The sequence below is a fragment of the Sabethes cyaneus genome, chromosome 2, assembly GCF_943734655.1.
Source record: "Sabethes cyaneus chromosome 2, idSabCyanKW18_F2, whole genome shotgun sequence".
NCBI lineage: Eukaryota > Metazoa > Arthropoda > Insecta > Diptera > Culicidae > Sabethes > Sabethes cyaneus.
Window position 1 is genome coordinate 221956263 of NC_071354.1, and position 21707 is coordinate 221977969.

Below are 21707 nucleotides of genomic sequence, written 5' to 3' on the forward strand. Positions count from 1 at the left end.
AGCATACGACAACCGAAGTTGCGTACCCCAGCCGGCACCTCGCGGAGGTAGGAATAGGAGTTAATGAACAGAGGATCACCCATCGCTCACACCGCAAAAATCGGTCGCCTGCGATGGGCTGGGCAAGTTTTGGGGATGTCGGACGACAGCCCCGTTCTCAATTCTCAATAACGATCTGACTGGAATGAGATGGCGGGGCGCGCAGCGAGCAAGATAGATCGATCAAGTGGAAGGCGACCCGCGGACCTTACGGAGACTACGTGGCTGACGAATTGCGGCCATGGACCGAGTGGAATGGAGACGAGTTCTTCGTACAGCAGAGGAAACCACGGACTGGAGCTGATTAAGTAAGTAAGTAACAGTATTGTTTAATCCTATAAAACAAACATAACATGCATAAATTGCCGATATTTAACCGAGTGTTCTACCCAACTGAATCGTACGATCTCTTAAAATCTATCAACGGGTAGTGGATCTGCAGATAGGATTCTCGAAATTTATCGAGGTTAGCATTCGGAACATCTCTCCAAAAAAAACAGTCAACAATTCAGAATTTTCGCAATGGCCTTAGACTTTGGGACAACATTTGTTGGGAGCATGGGCATAGCCAGAAAATGGGGAATTAATTTTAATCATAAATTAAAATTAACTAAATTCCAAAAAATTGGAGAGAAATCTGTGTATGATTAATAATGCGATTGTAATATAATTGTTATGCATTTGTAATTGCTGTAATTCAACTTTTGCAATACATATATACTCGATCGCCGATTTAATTTGATTTGAAAATCGATTAATTTTCGAATATAAAACTTTTCAAATATAAAATGCATAAACTTAAATAAAAATAAAATTTTTAAAGCTTTTAAGACCAGTGCACGTCACTGAAGGCAAGGTAATAAAATAGATTTCAACTTCGGAGAACGATTTTGTAGTCTTTTTCTCTGGTAATTTTGTTATTTGATTCTGGTGGAGAAAAAACTCCTATGTTTTACGAAAAAATGCGTTTCATCTGGTTTGGTCGTTTATAAGTCACCGTGGGCACGTTATTGTCAACTCAATCTACGGTCGCTGGGTGAAGCACAAAAAGCGAAGTAAGTAACACCTCCGACTAAAATATCTACCGACGGAGAACCATCACAACCTCCTTCTGCGTGAAAAAGACAAAACCACTTGACAACACCACATCAGCACTCCAAAACGGCTTTCACGAAACAGTAATAAATATAACGAGCCGCTCAGAAGGGACAATTTATATCTACATACAAAGTATAATAATAAAAGTGCTACGAGAATCTTCCCTCTGCATGGGGTATCCTCGGACACACAATGAGATGAAAGTGAAATTGAAGGTGGCATACGTTCGGTCACGTGGCTCAAATGGCAAATTTCAAAAATGCAGCCACTACTAATTCATGCCTGTTCGGCACTGGATGACAGACTAAAAATGTTCCACGCACTCGCGTCGCGTGGTGCTAAGAGGATCCGAAAGGAAACAGTAATTTTCACATTTACAATTATGTTTCCTATGTTTCCAATCTATCTTGACTGAACATGCTCGGTTCAACAGTCCCCGTTGGTAATATTCTAATTTTTCGACAAGAAGGGTGAAAATCGATCGATTCATTCTCCAACCCCCAGGCTGCCAAAATGTCAAGTCAGAAAACCTCAACTTCGGAGAAGCAAACAACATTGTACGTGTGCAGCGGAGGGCAAATCAAATTACAGCCGAATATCGATAATAAATTTTGACAAAGACACACAGGTTCGCGCCTATAGGTAGAATCACATTCGGGGAATTTGAATTTTAATGTCTGTTTAATTTGTCTTTTCCTGACCCGCGCTACAAGCGGTGGTCAAACCAGCAATCGAGGGTTTGCAAAGGCACGCAGCGCTAATTAAAATTACAGCTCAAATTAAAATTTATCGCATTTGGATTCACGCATTCCGGTCAGGAGCAAGGCGGTCAGCAGCTTGGTCTGTGTATTAACATTATTTACGATCCAAAATATTTTCGATCGTAACTCATTTGAATGGAAAGCTAATGAAGTTCGATATCAGCGTTGCTTCGGAGGCGTGATTGGCGATTGCGGAAATTACACGCTGTTCGAAGAGCGGAATTCTCGTGGCAGGATCATTACGAGCAGCAACAAACGAAAGCCGAAATTAAAATTAATGGAATAATCGTGCAATGTAAATGAAGCAATCGGATTTACGCCCGGAGGACAGATTATGGCAGACTTTAAGTGCACAGAACTCGAGCGTCAAACGAACGGGAACGTGAGAATTTCTCGCTTCGAGGTTTTCGATGGCACCTTCAATTTTTGTGTGACATCTGGACCAATCGACTGACACAGACACTGACTGGCCGGCCCCCTGCTGGGAGGTGCGATTCTTTGCAAAGCGCGGTTTTATTTTGTTGCTAAAAGCTGAAATGTTATTTACAGACATGTTTTGCGAAATCTATCCTCTGTTTTTGGCACTCGAAAAATAAAAAAAACTTTCTAAACTTGGGTCACTTACATTTTAGACAGATACCTTCATAAAACATTAAATTATCAAAAATATATTAGCAGTACGGCCAGGTTTTGATTCAATTACTTACAACAAAGTTTTTTATTTGATAATAAGCAAATTTTCTTGAGAGCGTTATTCATGCAATATTGATTACAATTTCTCTACAAAACTATTTTAGACAACTAATTAAAGATTCATTCCAGTCTGTGTGCAAATCGTGGAACTTTTACTGCGACAAAAACGAAAGGGCAGGTTTATGGGATTTTTCTCCGAAGCGAAGCATGATCACGTAACGGTTAATTTCATTGATAATTTCTACTTACGAGCATGTTTTACTATATACCCGACAACGCAACCGCGCTACCGATCCGTCCATCTCTTGACCTATCATCCTTGATTCATGGGAAAACGTAGCGTAAGCAAAATTTATGAATGAAACCCTACCCCGGGCTGCTGCATAAATTGACTCCGAGCAAAGGAGTAAAGAAATAAAGTTTAATGTGCACGGAACAAGACGCAGATCAAATAATTTTGGTCGCAGGTGTTCGGCCTGTCATGGGACGTGACTGTGGTAACATTAACCGGTTCCGCATAGCCCGTCATCGTGGCCGGGAGAAACCAGTCCCCACAAGAAGGAGCAGCAGCGAGGAGGAAAAGGGTCAAACTGTACGGTTCCGATCTTCCTTCTACACAGGAAGCTCTCTAGAAGTTTGTCAAACTGGTCCCCAATTCTGCAATTTATGAATGAAACCAGTTGTGTTGATGGCGCAGAACCAAAAACTGGATCCCCATCACGTCCTATGGGAAAAAAGAATCCTTTCCCATCGAAATGTCCACTCCGCTCGCCCGTGGCTATAGGAAATGGTGAGAAAAATTGAAATTAATTGGCAAGTTCAACTGGTTTCCGCGGTGTACGTTATTATTCGGTTATATGTACGTAGAGTAATTATTAGGTTTGATTTTGCACCGGAAAGTACACGGTCGGAAGGAGAGGTCCCCAAATATGAAGGCAGCACGAAACGAAAGGGACCAATTAATTGCACTTTATCACACATACAACCGCACACGAGTGCACTCGGTGCGGTTCATTCACTTCGAGCCCGAAAAAACGGGCAGATTTTTATGTATTGACGAACTGATCGAACTGTGCTTTTTCCCTGGTTGCGATGGCAACATCCAATATTTAGATAACTTTAATAAGCTTGGTAAAAAAGCGTTGTTCATCAGGCAGTGGGTCTTGAAAATGGTCACACGGCTCAGCGTAAGGCTAAAAACTGTGATTGCAGAAGGATATAAAATGTTTTGCCTTTTAACTCGAAATGTAGGTAATGACTTTAAATAATACCTTAATACTCACTGATTACGTCGTGTTTAAATTTTTAATAATATATAATTGCAGGATGTCGGACTTACGGACGGTGGCCGCTCGTAAAAAAGGTCACATCAGTATAAATAAATACGTCAGTAACAAACGTCGTAAGGCAGAAACGGAAGTAATGAGTAACCGTGTGAAGTTACTTCGAAGGCAAAATTAACAAGCAGTAATATTCATATACCTACGGTGTCGTGTAACAACCATAGACTATCAGACCTGTGCTGTGCAGTCGAATCAACTTAAATGTTGCTTGTTAATAACCTTAATGCCTTGCTGGGTGCAAGTCCATTTATATGTGCAACAATTGCATTCGTTTTACTTCTGCTGCAAGTGGATATCGTATACGTACAGGTAGGTTGGCACGGCTTTGAAACATTCAAGCTTCGTGCCCACCGTCGACGTGCTGACGACGTTGTCGATGCGTTCGACTGAACATGTTTATCTTCGCTCTCTGTGCTCCATCAGAAAACCACTGGTTTCCGATATCAAGGTCATTGCATTTTGTTATTTCGCGAACTGAGCGATTGCGGTTTTCTCACGCTTGCCGGTAGTGGAACAGAAAAAAAAAATGGAAAGGATGGTGGTTGAATATTTAATTAGTCGGAAATTATACACGTATACCTACGCGGCTCGGCTGCCGGTGAAACGCAGTCAGGCAGTCAGCCGATTTTGCGATTGGGGAAAATAAGGGCGAGGCGCCAGCTCGAGCATTAACGAAGGGATCCGGGCCGGACTGCCTGTGCGGAACCTGTCATGGGATGCAAGCCAGGATGCGCTTTCGCTGGCTGGTTACGAAAATGTAAGATCTACTTTTGAGTTGTACGAAACATTAATTTTCGCTGAGGCAATAAATTTTTGAATGATCGAACGGAGTTATTGTTATTATATGGGATGAGCATTCTTTAGGTTTCCTGTATTTAGTACGAGATGCACGTACAAATGTTTAATTCAGTAGCGGACGGACTCACTTTCGGATGTTTTTGGCTGTCAGAAAACACCGTACGGTTATGGTCGAGCAATATTTTTGTCTCAACTCGACAAAAAAGATTAAGTATAAGAAATATTTAAAATTGAAGAGGATTGGTACTTAATAACAAAATATTGGATTACCTACAAATGGCCGAATCACGAATGGCAGAATCATAAAAGACTGAAACACGAATGGCCGAACGTCATATTCGGCCAAAAATAATCACGGCTTTCAGCCTGCACAAATGTTGGGTATATGCTGTCCTTACTCGCTGCCGTTCGAAAGAAAGTAGAAGAAAATGATGAAACAAACATGTTTATAGTGTCTCCAGAGTGCAAAAAACAGGTAAGGGATGGCCCTTGAAGCAACGCTTACGGATCCATGGAACAAAACAAGCTATAATGGCCCTTGAAGCAACGCTTACGGATCCATGGAACAAAACTATAGCTTGTTGAGCCAATTATAACAGAATTCGAAACCAACTTTTACCCAGGCCCTGCAGATCGTAGATATTGGTGAACCTTTGGATCACGGCGGGCTGAATATGGAAAAATATTCAATTTTCAAATGTGTTTTTCTACAAAACAGCAGAAGTGTGGAAAAATGTCATTACACGAATTTTGTAGATCCAGCTACGTACTCTTAGACCATTCATTCCATTTTCAAAAATATGTGCCAACGGAAGTGTGAGACACCGTGAAAAAGGGCTGGTACCGAATGGCCGAAATCCAAATGGCCGAATTCCAACAACAGTCACAGAAGAGCGAATTACGAAAGGCCGCATCACGAATGGCCGAATCATGAAAGGTCGAATCACGAATGGCCAAATCACGAAAGGCCGAATTTTCCCGGAATGCCTAGATCAACAACATTTTTATTGCTCATGTTGTGAGATCTTATACATTTTGAATAAATTTTTTCATCTATTTTTCTCCGCGAATTTGAAACATCCCCCTGAAAAACCTTTAAAATTTTCCCCTCTATTGCCTTTTGTTCCACTCGCAGCTCTGTGATGATCCGCGTCATTGATAGGTGAATGAGAAAAGCTTTTCGTAGAATTGTGTACCTTAGTATCAGAAAAACAAGACATACTCTGCGCCTTATTTTTTATTTTGGTAGATAGAGCATAGATGATTGAAGATTTTTTGTTCCCCTAAGCGCGAATTATTTACGTATATTATTGGTTGCGAGGCCTATTGATCGTATCAATAGCAAATGTTTCCTAGATGATTATCCCTTAGTTAAGTCCGCACGAGCGGCAGCGAGTAAGGACAGCATATACTCAACATTTGGACAGGTTGAAGGCCGTGATTATTGCCGAATATGACGTTCGGCCATTCGTGTTTCAGCCTTTTGTAATTCGGCCTTTCGTGATTCGGCCATTTGTGATTCGGCCGTTCGTTATTCGGCCATAAGATACATTATGCCATTTGTTATTTCGGCCATTTGTGTTTCGGCCATTCGTGATTCGGCCATGTGTGTTTCGGCCATTCGTAGGTAATCCGTGAAAAACTATAATACTTTGATTCGAAAACCTCTATATCTTCCTTCAGACAATAGGTAGCAACTATGTTTTAAAAATGTATCACTTTATGCTCTAAAAGTCATCCTAACACAGTTCCCAAATTGGGTTTCAAATAAAAAAGTTAGAGCAAAAAACTACTTTTTCAAGATACACCCTTACTTAATCTAGAAAATTCGTTGTATAGCGATGCACAGGTGAGATACAATTTTAGTTTCTTCAGCAAAGTTTCTGCAAAATAAATTATTTACAACTTTGTAGTAGAAAGTATTGCTCTATATCGCAAGACGAACACAGTTAAAAAAATTTATAACGTGTAAAAGTGGACCACCCTAATGACTAATTATACCAAAAGATAGGTCATTTTTTCTAAAGAAAATCTTCTGAATACATTAAATATGTAGAGCCAATGATTTTCAAGATATTGATTATTGTTTGGAATTTTTGCTTTTTCGACCATAGTGCGCTCGTTCGGACTTAACTAAGCGATAATCCCTACTAGTCAGAAAACCTAGGAAAATGCATGCACCTATATAGTAGTGGTTTCTGCGGGTGGGCTGCCCTCCCGCAGTGGCCGGTGCTTCCGACGGCGGGTCACCGGCGCACACTCGCAGCCTGCGGCCGTCTTGCCCTGAATCATCTAGGAAACATTTGAAACATACGCAGAGTATGTCTTGTTTTTCTGAAACTAAGGTACAGAATTTTACTTTTAGCTTTTCTCCTTCTCCTTTAACCGAGTAGAACAAAAGGCAATAGAGGGAAAAACTTTAAAGGTTTTTCAGGGGGATGTTTCAAATTTGTGGAGAGAAATAGATGAAAAAATTTATTCAAAATGTGAAAGGTCTCACAACATGAGCAATAAAAATGTTGTTTATTTGGGCATTCCGAGAAAATTCGGCCTTCGCGATTCGGCCTTTCGTGATTTGGCCTTCTGTGACTGTTGTTGGAATTCGGCCATTCGGTACCAGCCGAAAATATTTGTAATGGCTTTGGTTATAAAATCATTGTTCTTGAGACAAAAATCTGAGGGGTTGTACACAAGACACGACCGCATAGGTGACGTAGGACTACGTAAGTCTCTTTGTAGCGACCGTAGGATGTATCCATCTATGTAATAATACGATTCTTCATGTATACAACCTACCTTCAAGTCTATCTTCCATAAACAAAAGTTTTCAAAAGTCAGGACAATGATCAGGACATTGCTGTATAAACTGAAAGAGGTGGTTTCTATAAAATTTCCAGTCAGTTCTCTCAGAATCTGAAAGAATACATCGAAATTTCTTAACTAATGCATGACACAAGTAAAAACGCACAAGTAAAAAGTAAAAATCGCACCAAAAATCTAGAAAACTTCAAATCCAAAAATAAATTGAGAGCATGAGGATGCGTGAAATTTTCTTTTGGAACGTTATTCTGGAACCCCAGACCTATCTAATGATGGTAAAATTTTTGCTTAGAGATGCTTAGAACATAAACAAATATGCTTTTTTGTAAAAAAAAATGCCTTAAAAAAAGAGCGCAAAAAGTTGCTGCTTCCACGCCTGGTTTACGGGTTTCACCTAAATGTGATAAAGAAACTTAAGCTGAAATTTACTCTATATACCTTTGTATTGATTATCCATATTGAATCTTTATGAGGCAGTTTCCAGAAAATAACAAAAACACAGCAGGAAGTCAACCTTGTTGGTCGGACCACTTGCAAAAAAAATCACGTTGCGAATTATAGAAAGGTTTTGACAGCTGCACAACTTTGTAAACAATCGAGATGTTTTCAAAATGGCCGACATGTGATGCTATAAGTATCTAACAATACAACAATACAAATATACAATACAACAATACAACAATACAAATAGAACATGGTTCATTAACTTTTTGATTTTTGAATTTTGGCCAGGTTTTTGGCTGATGTACTCCTACGTGCGATTTCGGAGTTATTTCCATGAATTGATTGAATCTATTTTATTAAAACGAATCGAAGTCACACTAAACCAAACAGTAAATAAATTTTCATGATCTGTTTCTACGTTGAATAGTGCTTTTCCTCTAGTAATTCTGGAGTCTTCAAAAGCAGAGAAATTTGCGCAAAACTTTTCTGCAGTTTACAAAAAAAGAACACTGATAATAAAGCATTTACAAGCTGCAGACGTTTTGGAAGTGACAGAAAATGTCGCCCGTGACCGGAAAACTTATCCCCGCCATTTGTTGGTCGTCTGCAACGGCGAAAAGTTCAACTTTTCCCTCGTTGCCTGTGTTATTATAATATTAACTGGGCAAGAAAAAATAATAAACTCTTCAATCGTTGCGTGATCCTTAAAAGGGCCGATTGTTTGATTATCATAACTCTAGCTTGCAATAAACTTGCACTAACGCACCTAACGTAAGTCTCTGTTCGGTAAATTGGGGTACCGTTAACCGCTAACCAGGCACGGCTTGTTGCAGCGGACCAACCGGAAAGCCTCAGCAGCTATGCGATCGACGAAGCCTTTCGTGTATGGTCATGAGTCACGATGAAATACCAGTCCAGGTGGTCAGCTGCAAGTAACGTGGAATAATTCTGGTCGTTTTGTTGTCGCGAGCAGCATATTTCCTGCCAATTCCAGAACTTCAGCAGCCAGATATTCCATCACGGCAGCGAGACGAGTGCTCCAGCTCCAACACGCTCAGGATACTTTCCTTTCCTCAGCAGCCGATGAACATGACTGACTCAATGTGACTCGAAAACCGCCTGTCCGATGTGCCGCAAGCTAGCTGCTTGCCGATGTGTCGCCTACGAAAGCCGCTGACCGACTGACGATGCGCAGTAAAAGGCACAGCAGCCAAAACCATATCGTTCACTGGCGGATGAGTCGATGGATTCTTCGGTTTGTTGGCGTCTCGCTGGGTGAATTTGGATGTCTTTGTTGCCTTATCCAGGGAAGCAGCAACAGCTGAAGCTCAACAATTTTCGATCGAATTCTAAAGGGCGTAAATTAGGAAGTTTACCCCTTAACTTACAGCGTATATATTTCTGTCATCCGTGCTAGGGAAGCACTGACGTGAGAAGGCAAAATAATGAAAATAATTTTCCAATTTTTCAATGACGCACATTGAAAATCAATAGTTTTCTATATTTTCAATATTTTCCAAATTGATTTTCCGATCAATTGGTGTAAATATCTTGGAAATCTATTAAAAATTGACTGAATTATAAGCCGAAGTATGAAAACGCATTGACGTCATTTCCAACAACCAATCACGAAGCGAGAATTCTGGTAAAATATAGGTTCATTATTTTTAATTTTTCAATTGTTCAACATCAAGAACCCACACTTTTCTTCATTTGGGCCAATTCTTAGAAGATTTTCCAATCGACTGGTGTAAGAATATTGAAAATCGATCGGAAAACCGCTGAGCTATTAGCGCATTTTTCGGTACGCTCGCATTTTTCGATTTTTTGGAATGACACCCCATTTCAAAACTTGCCGTAAGACGTAGTCCTACGTCAAAAATTTAACAAACCCACTACCTAAAATAAGGTAATGAAATTTTACACCCATTTTCTAAAAATAAAAAGTTTTCATAAACCTGCTAAACAAATACATAAAACGAAGACCAACCATCGCATTTTTGCTCAAAAAAGCGACAATCAGCAACAGCATGGTTGGCCCTCACAAAAAAAACGCATTCCTCATAAATAACCGGAATGCTTTTATCTGCACTTGTTGTACGATTATCCCGAAACGAAGAATTCCCGAATCACGCTCTTGAGGAAGGCACTCAACCGGTGAGTCAACAACAATTCAAACGGCCTTCTCCGGTTACACTTTCCCACGTTCTGGGCTGTGAACCCTTTCGCACGTTTCTCGTTTCGTAATCGTACCCAGTGCCAGGCCCAGGCCACAGCCAATCCGCATATCCCCAATCCCAAGTCACGCTGCTGCGAAGAAGTGTAGCACGAAGCGCAGAACGCATATAAATATACAAAGAGAGGCCACCTATTCCGTATCGTCTGGGCCGCACACATCAGCTCGGAGGAAATTAAAATCCTTCATAAACAAACCGTAATTACATTACGAGCCGGTATGCATACGCTTTTTATATTTTTTATCGCCCACTCTCTAAGCTGTATGATGTGGCTAGGACCCTAACAGGAAAACAGTCATCTCATCATAATCAATGTGTGCTTACAATTTGATATCCTGGTGGGGACACGAGACAGAGAGAGAGGGCGAACGTAAAACAAGCATCGCCACAGTGGCTGGCCACGTGGCGACCGTATATAACAAGTTTCCTCTTCTAATTGCACTTTTATTTTTTTTATTTTTTGGACGAATTAGACGGCACAAATTCGTACTTACTCAGCGCGAGGATGCTACTGGATGCCGCGCCGGGCTGGGCCGGGCCGCAACGCCGTAAAAAGTGGGCGAACAAATGACTGATGAGTGACACCGGCGGTGTGCCCGAACGACGGCGTGCGCTTTCCATAAATCGTTATCACGATAAAGGTTCTATGCCTGGGCTAAGTGTAGGTATATGATTGTGTCTATCCGATTCCGGACGTCGGGTTATGAGTATGAATTGTTTGCAGCCGGGAGACTTTGGCGTGGGACACACTTTTCGGATTAAAATCAGTTTTATTTGTTGATGTTTGTTGGTTGCTTGAGTTCGGAAGATGTTTCGCTAACTGGCTTTTTTCTCTAGTGTGTGTTTGTGTTCTTCTCTTATCCTTTTGGGAATTGAGCCGTCATTGAATTACACAAGCCAGAAAATTAAATTTGATTGCCATATCGACAGGTCAATATAGCAGGAAATGAATTTGTGAATCTAAAGCGGTTATCTCTTCGGGTTTTACTCATTCTGAACCATGTGACCTCACGCAAAATATAAGCTTATTAAAATTTGTTTATAAAAATACCAAAAAACTCTTCTGCATAGAATGTATAGAAACATTTAATTTATACAAAAATTCATATCTCATGAACCAAACAATACGCAGTACGAGTAAACTTTTTCATATGAAATTGTAAGTTTTCTTAGTATATTTACAGATGAATTGCCGATCTCACTGCTCCTGGAGAAAAAACGGAAAAGAGTACAGACGAAAACATGACAAAAACTGGATAAACAGGATAGAAAAAAAAGAAAAACTGGCATAAAACAAAAAAAACTTCAGAAAAATTGTGACCGAATTGAAGGCACGTAAAAGAGTTGAAAACCGAAGAGAAAAATTGCAAACTTACTTTACTTTAGTGGCAACGGTCCATTACCGATCCTGCGTCGAACGAATTATAGTCCTCCTGGGCTGCCGTTCTCCAATCCCCACGAACACCAGCTGAACGTGCGTCGTCTTCGACAGCGGACACCCATCGGGTACGGGGTCTGCCTCGGAGTCTACGGTCTCTTTCTGGTTTTCTGCTGAAAACAGTTTTGACTACTCTTTCGTCGGGCATTCTGACCACGTGCCCAGCCATCCCAGCCTGCCACCGCAGTACTACCTTCACTATATCATCATATTTGTATACTTGGTACAGCCCGTGATTCATGCGCCTGCGCCACACTCCATGTTCCATTTTTCCATCAAGTATCGCAGAATTGTACGCCCAAAACACCAAGCACTCGTCGATCAGCATCCTCTAGTGTCCATGATTTATGTCCGTAGAGGGCCACCGGGAGGATTAGTGTTGTGTAGAGCGCCAGTTTTGCGAATTTGCAAACAACGGGACTTCACCTGGCTACGTTATCCATAGAAAGCCCGATTCGGCCGCAATTCGTCGTTTCATTTCGCGGCTTACATCGTTGTCACATGTAACGAGTGTACCAAGGTATATAAATTCCTTCACTACTTCATATCATTTCCCATCTAACCCCAGCTCGGCATCAACACCACTTGGAGTTTCACGTTCCCTGCCAGCAATCATGTACTACGATTTGGCGATATTAATGGTAAAGCCCCAAACTAGCCGCTTCCCTTTTAAAATGTCTGAAGGCCTCTTCTACTGCTCTACGGTTGATTCGGATCCGCAAAGCCAAGAAACATGCGGGATTTCGTGATGATAGTTCCATTCCTTTCCTCGTTCGTATTGCACCTTCTAGGGCAATGTTAGATAGAGAGCGCTTCAATCCTTCCAACGCCACGAAAGCGGCTAAGACATCACCTGCTACTCTAACGCATGATTTGAATCCATGCAGCGTCACACGAGTCAGCGTAACAATTTTCGTCGGAAAACCATGTTCTAGCATTATCTGCCACAGCTCGTTCCGTTTGACTGAATCGTACGCCGCCTTAAAGTCCACAAACAGATGAAGTGTCTGCAAGTTGACTGAAGTTTTTGGAGCTTCTTAGTAGAATACGAAACCTGGAATTAAATAGAAAGAAAACTTATCCAATTTAATTCTACTATGTATATTTATTCTTGACAGATACATATTTCGCCTACGACCTGCAGGCTTCCTCAGTGTCTGTTATTTAATTCCAGATGTCTGCAAGTTGTACTCCCGGAACTTGTCCAGTAACTGACGCATGGTAAACATCCGATCCGTCGTGGAGCGATCCTCACGAAAACCAGCTTGGTACTCGCCGACGAAGGACTCCGCTAGCGGTCTCAGTCTGCAGAACAGGATACGAGAGAGTGCCTTATAGGCAGAATTGAGCATCGAGATTTTTTACACTCGAGTAGATGCCTTTTTTTAAAAATTGAGCAAGTAAGGTTATGCAACCACATTTCTGGCTCCACAGCTTAACCATCGCTTACAATTCTTACCCTGTCCCTGCTGGGTTTACCTCTCCATTTAACAGTGTCTGGAAGTGCTCCTTCCACCTGGGTACTACCGCCGTTTTGTCAGTAAGCAGGTTGCCAGCACTATCATTACACATCACAGACATGGCAAAATTCCTGCATCTCACCGTTTTTGTATAAACTCCGTGTGTCGTTGCTGGCGTATCGTTCATATGCGCAGGCGAGTACGTGCTCCTCGTACTCGCGTTTTTTTGAACGACTGCATTTCATATTCAGTGACTTGTTCCGAGAAAGACGCTGTCTGAGTCGCCCCTCACCTGGGGTACAGGCGCTTAAGTACGCACCTTCTAGCTTAGCTGCTCCAGTATGTACATGAAGCATTTTAAGGTAAGGTCATCGATCGTCATCATTTGACTTAGATCTGCATGGAGGCGCTAGATTGGAGCTAGAAAGAGCCAGAGCTATCTTTGACGCTTCTTCCAAGAAACTCTACCTATTTCATGCCCCTAAAAAGGGAAAACGAGTCACAAAAGAGGTAATTGAACAGAAAAAGAGGGAGAACGGAAGGGAAAAGAATCAAAATGAAAGAAACGAAGGGCAAACTGGATAGAAAAGAAGAAAAAATGGCATAGAAAAGTAAGAAAAAGATAAATACTGGAGCATAAGAATTGAGAAACGAAAACCGAGAATAGGAAAACAGAAAAATGGAGAGCAAAAATGAAAGCGGCAGACAAATGGGATAAAATGGAAAACAAAACGTGACAGAAAAGAAGGAAAATTATAAGGGGAAGGAACGGAGCAGACGAAAACGAAATAATAGAAAAGGAGTTAACGAAACAGAATACAAAAAACGAAACTGGAAAAGAGGGAATACAGGCCTGAAAATCTAGAAAGATGACGAAAAATGCAACAGCAAAGAGAAAACCAATAGGAAAATCAGGACTGAATGGGTGGAAATGGGACAGGAAATCTAGAGAAAAAGGAAACAGAGGACTGAAGAAAGAAAACCAAGAGAGAGCGAGAGAGAGAGAGAGAGAGAGAGAGAGAGAGAGAGAGAGAGAAGGACGAAAAACAAGACAGATACAGGGAAGATGGGACAAACAAGATACAGTAATGTCCCGATTTTGTCAGCTCCCGATTGTGTCTATCCCCGATTTTGTCTACCCCCGATTTTATTAGCTTTTTATCCCGATCCCGATCACCCTGAAAATGTTGCTTAACTTTTGTGCTTTTGAACATGTTTTAAAATACTTTTCAGCTTGCTTGAAACTATTTTGATTCTCTGGGGAGAGTTTTTGATTAAAAAGATGCCTTCTTGTGAGTTATTAGGGTATTTTTAATAGTAAAAGTTCTATAGTTCCTAAACAAGCAAAGATAGTGGCATCCTATATTCAGCAATATTGTGTATTTTTACTATTTGTACAACTTTGTAAAACAGGAAAAAGTTATATAACAACTACAAAAACAGCTAAAATAGAAAAACTGATTTTAACGATTTTTCATTTATGAGAAATAGGATTTTTCTATCTTTGCTAAAGAGACAGAAGGTTACTGTCTTTAGCAAAATTTCTCGTAATAATATGCTGTAAAACTTCGCAGAACACATCAATGTGTTATATTGAAACTGAAGAAAAATAAATTTTTTTATGCACTTTTAGGGGGATTAATCAAAATTTAAATTCCGTTGGACGATAGAACTTTTAATTTTAAGAAACTCTTCCAAAGGTTCCATAAACCTAAAACCAACTTTTCCCGCTCAAAGCTAATGCGCACCGAAAAAGATTCTGGACCAGTGTGCTGTGCCCGGTTGATTGAGCTTTCGATTGACCAATTGAGGGTTAAATTTAATTTTTAGTAGAAATCTTCGATATTGCAAGGTCTTAAGTCTTGAATTTTGAAAAAAAAATTCGAAAATTTGTTTTCCCGATTTTGTCAGTTTCCCCAGCCCAAAATTCAACATGGGGCTGACAAAATCGGAACATTACTGTATAATGGAAAAGGCGGGAAAATGGAAAAGATAAAGAAGGCAAACGAGACAAGGAAGAAACGGAACAGAAAACTAGAGAAATCTAAAGCGAAAAGAAGAATAGCGAGTGAGAAAAAAGGCCGATGGAGGAAACCGATTCGATGGGATATAATAGATGGACAAAATGGAATGGGAAATGAAATGAAAAATAGGAGCAAGAGAAGAAAAGAAAAACAGGATAAACGGACCCGAAGGAAAAGATTAAACTGAAAGAAGATAAAAAAGGTAAACCGGAGAACTTAAAAAAGACGAAAACTGGACACGAAAAAAGAAATAAAGGGGAGGGAAAAGGTAGAAAGCGGGCAAAAAACATTACAAAAAATGTATAAAACTAAAGAAAAATCTTGATACAACGAGACGTAAACGAGATGTGAAAAAGTGGAGAGATAAAAACAGAAGTGAAAACGTAAAATGAGGCAAAAAAGAGGAGACTGGACAGGAAAAGAGGGAGAACGGGAGAGAAAAGAAGAAAAATGAGAGACACGAAGGAAAAACGACAAAGAAAACGAGAAAACGACTTCGAAGATGAGGGCAAACTGAACAGAAAAGGAGAAAAAAATGAAACAGAAAAAGAAAAAACGGATAGAACAGTAAGAAAAAAAAAAGAAAAGACGAGTGTAAGTAAATTGAGAAACGAGAACAAAAAAAAAAGAGAAAAAAACTAAAACGGAAACAAAATGTGACTGTGAAGAGGACAAAACGAAAAACGGGGCAGGAAAACAAGAAAAAGAGGAAACAGGAAAAGCTAGAAAAATAATAAACGAGAGAGAAGAGGAGGGGAAACGAGACAAATAGAGGAAAGACGAGACAAAAAACAAGAAAAAAACATAAAAAGGTGGGAAAATGGAAAAGAAAATGAGGAAAAACCAGACAAGAAACCGAAAATGGAACAAAAAACAAGAGAAATACAAAACAAAAAGAAGAATAACGAGATAGAAATAAGAAAACCGATAGATAAAACGGACATAAAAGAAGGACAGGACAAAATAGGAGACAATTTTCGTTTTATTACACTGTTACGATGGGTTTTATGACAAAAATTTATCACGAAAACCGCAATAAGAGGGTAATAAAACTCAGATTGTTACTTGGGATAGAAAACGGGTCAGAAGAAAATGAAAAGAAAACCAGTACAAACGGACTAAATTAAAAGGTAAAACTGGAGAGAACAAGACGAAAAACAGAAGATAAAAAGGAGAACAAGAGCCAAAACAGACAAAAACGTGACAGAAAAGAAGAAGTAACAGGGCATCTAGAGACGATAAACGAGAAAGTAGAATGTTGAAAAAGACGAAAAGTAGAAACGAAGAAAGGAAAAAGGAAAAAGAAACGACCGAAACCGGAAGAGAAAATTACGAAAAAACAAAACAAGACTGTAAATTAGAAAAAATGGAACACTAAACGAAGAAAAACTGGACAATGAAACAGAAAACACGGGGCAGAAAAAAGAAAAACTAGAAGAAACGAGAGAAAAATATGAAAAATGGAAGAGATAAGAAAAAAAGTTGAAGCTAAAACCCAGGAAAACGGTACAGAAAAGAATAAAGAAAGAACATAAAAGAGCTAAAACATGTAAGAGAGCATAACGAAATATGTCAATTCTAATGTCTAGTGCAGTTGCGTCCAGTTGCAACTCTAATTTCTTTCATTTTAAATCCAATTGCACCCGACAGTCCAGAGTTTTTAATTCAATCGGCCGATATTTTTGGGATAAGTATAATAATAGATTCATCATCCTACGATTACTCGATTTACGATAGTGTCTGCAAATATTCAGAATGTTATTTCAATTTATTTTCGCATATCTTCTCATGCAGATTTTTTGTTAAGAGATCAAGGTGAAATAATCTTCTAGACTAAAAAAAGCATTACTTATAATCTAGAAAGTAAAGCCAAAAACTTAACTTAGATAGATTATTAGCACCAAAATAACTCGCCGTGGTTGGGCTACAACCAAGTAAATAAGTCAGCGAATAAAAGCCCCACCGCAAAATAAAACGCTCACCAGTGCATGATCGGAGGTGATAATACTTCACTGTCAGTGAATGGCAAACAAAGCTGCGGTGGCAAAATATGTTGCTTAAAATAGACTGAAGAAATTATGCAACAGTTATTTGTACCCACTCGATGCCAATGTTGCCTGCTATACTTTCACTTAGACCTGCCTTCGTTAGGTTGATTCGAGACACAACTTCTGTTAAGAGTCAGTATTTCTTCGACGCTTTCGTATTAACCGGAGACTTGACTGATCAAAATATAATCTTGTGAAGTTGTTTGCCACCTGGCAAATCCTAATTAATTTTTTAGAGCACACCTTAGTTTGATTTATATTGTTTGCTGCATTGATCAACCTCAACAACCTTCGATAGCTCAGTTGGTAGAGCGGTGGACTGTAGAGAGATCACTTTAACGAAAGGAAAAGTTGCATTCAGTTATCCATAGGTCACTGGTTCAAATCCGGTTCGAAGGATTAATTTTTAATGTCAAAAAGTTCAAATTCCTACGTGCCGTAACCCCTATCGCAATCTGGCGCTCGTATTTCATTTTGCCAATTAGATCAAAATGTCAGCCAAGTTTTTGCACTGAAAGACATCCCATGGCATGACATATGCCACAACTCATTCAGTAAAAATGTCCAATTCCACTCTAACGATGTCATCATCACTCAGATAGATAGTCATTGCTACGATGTCATGCACAGAGATGGTGAACAGATTCCGCCTAGAATCGTTTCCCATGGCCGCACAATCACTTTCAGTTTTTCCCAGCAAACTTTGTCTATCGGCCGTTTCCCACAAGAACTCTTTAGTTTTTTCGCTCGGTTCTCATCAGTTTTACGAGAAGTCAATCAAACATAGAATGTTCATTCCTCCCCTGCTTTTCCGCGTACTGGGCCGTACTATCGCATCGGTGAGAGATGCTCACTCGCCCATATCCATGCATATCACTGCAGCCGCATTCAATTCGAAGGGCTCTTCACACAGTCATATCATATTTATCATGCTCTTCTGAATGGAAAAAAGCTATTAGGGGGAAATTGGTTCAAAGCGCACTGCCCGCAATTTACAACTTATCAACTACCCAAACTATTCTTGATCATCCCCACTTCGAATGGCTTGGCTTGATATCAATCCTGTGAAAAGAGAAAAGAAGAGCCCGAGAGTCCCATTACAGGAATCCATCAGCCAACGACTAGCAATATCCATCGGGGTCGACTCGACTTCGAATTGTTCCGCTACTGGTGTTGGAAAGTTCGCACGAGAAAATAACTTTTCCCATCGACGTTTTGTGGTGGGAAACGGCTTCTGTCGGTGGTCATATGGGAACAACACAGCCAGCCAGCGCAGCGCGGCGGCCCGTCTGCAGTTAAATAGTTTGTTCGGCTCGAACTGCTTGGCTTGGTGCCTACACGATGATGCCATGCCATCGCATCGGGCGGCGGGTGGAGGCTCACGGAATTTGGCCAGCGAGCGCGGAAAGTGAAGGATACGAAAAATATGCGCCAGTTATGCACATGGTTCAAACTATGTGACTGGGTCACAGGAGCACAGACGAGCCGGAATGGGAAGTATTTGGAGCATCGTTGTGCTCGATATTCTTCGTTCACTGACTTGGTAGATGTGGGTTACGGATGCAATGTGCAGTGCAGCAGTTCTAATTGCTGTCTCGAAAAAAATCTCCGTGAGAATATTTCGGATAGCAACCGTTTCAAGAATTTTAGTTAACAGGGTTCCCTCTAAAATTGTTCTGATTTATACTTTTGTTTTCAGTTTCCCAAAGTTATAGTCAGCTGAAAAAAATATTTTTTTCTTAACTTGCCACCGCTTAGAATATAGCGAAAATTTCCCTTACAACATGCTTTTCGAAAAACACTCTCGGACAGCTTTCATTAGAACGCGAAAACTGAACAAGCGTAACTTATTTCCGGTAAAAAAAATCTACGCATAGTTAGAACTTAGAAAGAGATGGACGGGAAAAAGCTCAAATTTCAAAATTTCATTGGTTTTTGAATTTTAGTAAAAATCTTAATATCGATACATCGACTGGCGTCTTCCTAAAATAAAAGTTTCTCTGGGTTGTTAAAGCAATTCGAAAACTAATTAGGGTAAGGACGAATTAATCAGGAGTCGCCCATTTTAATTAGTTGAAAATAGATTAGCTTAAAACGCAGTTTTTGGTTCATATCTTTAGAGACTTTTGATAAGAACATCATCTTGAATCACTTAACCATAGATGTAATTCTTACAAACACAGTTTACTTTGTTTTCGACAAGAAATTTAATAAATCTAAAATTGTTTTCGAAAAACATTTTTTCAGCTCGAATCGCCACCTCACTACTGCTGGAAAAGATCTCCAGCTCGTTACTTTGAGCGCTGATTACAGCATTTCTATATGTCAATTTTAACATACCATATTGTAGTAGACATGTTAGCACTTGTGTCATTTGACGTCATAGACACCAGCTAATAACAATGATAATTCGGGACAATTCAGTGAAGTTCCAGACTGCTTAAGACAGTACCTTGGTGACTAAAATGCGTTCGGGCTGATTCAAATTAGTTCCAGCATCTCAATTTTTAATGTAAAACATCAAAAGTTTAGCTTAATAATAATGACTTTCAGCGGTAATAGATTAAATAAAAGTAAAATTAACAAGAATATTGATATGCTGATATCCCCCACTTAGTCAACCCATCACCTATGATGAACTAAAACAATCAGTGATACGACTAGACTGCTAAAAATAGGTTCCATACCCTAAGTAACGTCAAACGGAGTAGCATGAACAGTTCTCAACTTTGAGTGCAAGTAAAAACTCATGTGCAATGCATTTGAGGATATTCAATTACTATGAAGTTATTAGGTCAAGGATAGAACAATTTGAGAACAATATGTCAATGGTCAACTGACAACAATATGTGGTCAATTGGGTGCGCGACGTTGCGGACGTTAGGCATAATGGACGTTAGGCGTAATTTACAAAACACAATTTTCCTGTCAATATGCACTTGAACCAATTATTGCTTCGTCGCTATGCAATAACAACCAGAGCCCCCCATTTAGCATAAAGCGATTTGGCGTAAGACTGTTTGGCTAAATCATGAGGGACCATTTGAAAAAATTCCGTAAAACATATTCTATGACTGATAGATGTTTTAGAGCGAGACAGCCACAGGTCGCGAGTGTTGCCAGCAAAGCTGGCTGAAAATGTTCAATGGGGAAGTATTGAGCAGGTTTGGGTGTTCATCGAGTTCACTAACTGCAAGGTATTCCTGTGTAGAATTTACATTCCGCCCGATTTAGTACGTGGCGAAACTCCCGCTCGGTTATGTCAGTGATCGATTTAGCCACAACAACCGACGAGCTCATAATTATCGATGATTTCAACCTACCAGGAATTTTATGGCAGCCATTCGGTAATGGTTTCTCCATCCGGATCCGGATCACTCCACTGTGCAAATCGCAGCTTGTACGGCTTCTCGACCGCTAGAGCTCTGCCACAATGCGACGGATCAACCACGTGATCAACGATAACATTCGCCGTCCGGATCTCTGCGCACAGGATCTTACTCCAGTGATTTCGCTCGCTCCATGCATCGTCACTGGTTAAGCAAGTAAGGCATCATCCTCCATTAATTCTTGCTCGCAACAATCACCACTCAAATCTTTCAAATCGAGCTTTCTATGCTGAAGACCGAGAAGAGGGCTGCACGTAGGACTTATTCGATATTTCGTACCCGTTCGCTGTGAACAAATTGAACACTGTATACAAAAGAACTAATCGGGCATGTTTTAGACAACATCTGCAGAGAATCCAGTGCAACCAAAAACGTTCTGGAAATATGTTAGCGCTCACCGTAAGGAATCGGGCTTCCCTGCAACTCAATGGAGAGGTTGCTTTGGAGCCGATAAATTCGCACGAACCTTTTGCCCGGCCGTCCCGGACGACGAATTTACCAAGACTGCTTGCAATGTTCTACTAATGACTGTGAATACTCTGGATAGCCTCAACATCGACGAAGAAAAGATCTCTCGAGCAGCCTTAACGGGAAATTAACAATCATTAACTTTTCGTCGGAGAGCCCAATTTCGGAAGCAGTTTATGGGCCCAAAAGCGGGGTTCTGTTTATAGAAATGTATTCACTGCATTCTTCTTGCAAATCTGAACACAGCGAATATATTTTCATGAACAAATTTTTTGTTTCAAACAAAAACACTGCATTTGAAATTTGCAGAATTGATGACGACTAATTTCACCTTAACGTTAAAACCTTTCACTAAGCCCGGCCCAGATGGTATTCCGTCTGCGTTTTTAAAAAAGCATATTGAAGACCTATTAATCTCTCTCCGGCTCTCCGGTGTTTGGTCTATCCATCTCAGGTGGGGTATTTCTACTTACTGCCCAAATGTTTCCTGTACACAAAAAAGGGGATCGGAAAGATGTCAACAACTACCGAGGAATCTCGTCATTGTGGGCTTGAGTTACTTGAGCTTATAATCATGCCTCTGCTGGCTGTAAACAATACTTGAGTGATGATCAACAAAAATTCATCGCATGTAGATCAATCTGCGA

General features: G+C 40.2%; 1 non-coding gene across 1 annotated transcript; it reads left to right on the plus strand.

The window, feature by feature from the left end:
- The first annotated feature begins 17491 nt into the window (after positions 1 to 17491).
- On the plus strand, positions 17492 to 17602 carry Trnay-gua (transfer RNA tyrosine (anticodon GUA)). Its single transcript has 2 exons — positions 17492 to 17528; positions 17567 to 17602. It is a non-coding gene; the product is annotated as a tRNA-Tyr (tRNA).
- The last annotated feature ends 4105 nt before the right edge of the window (positions 17603 to 21707 follow it).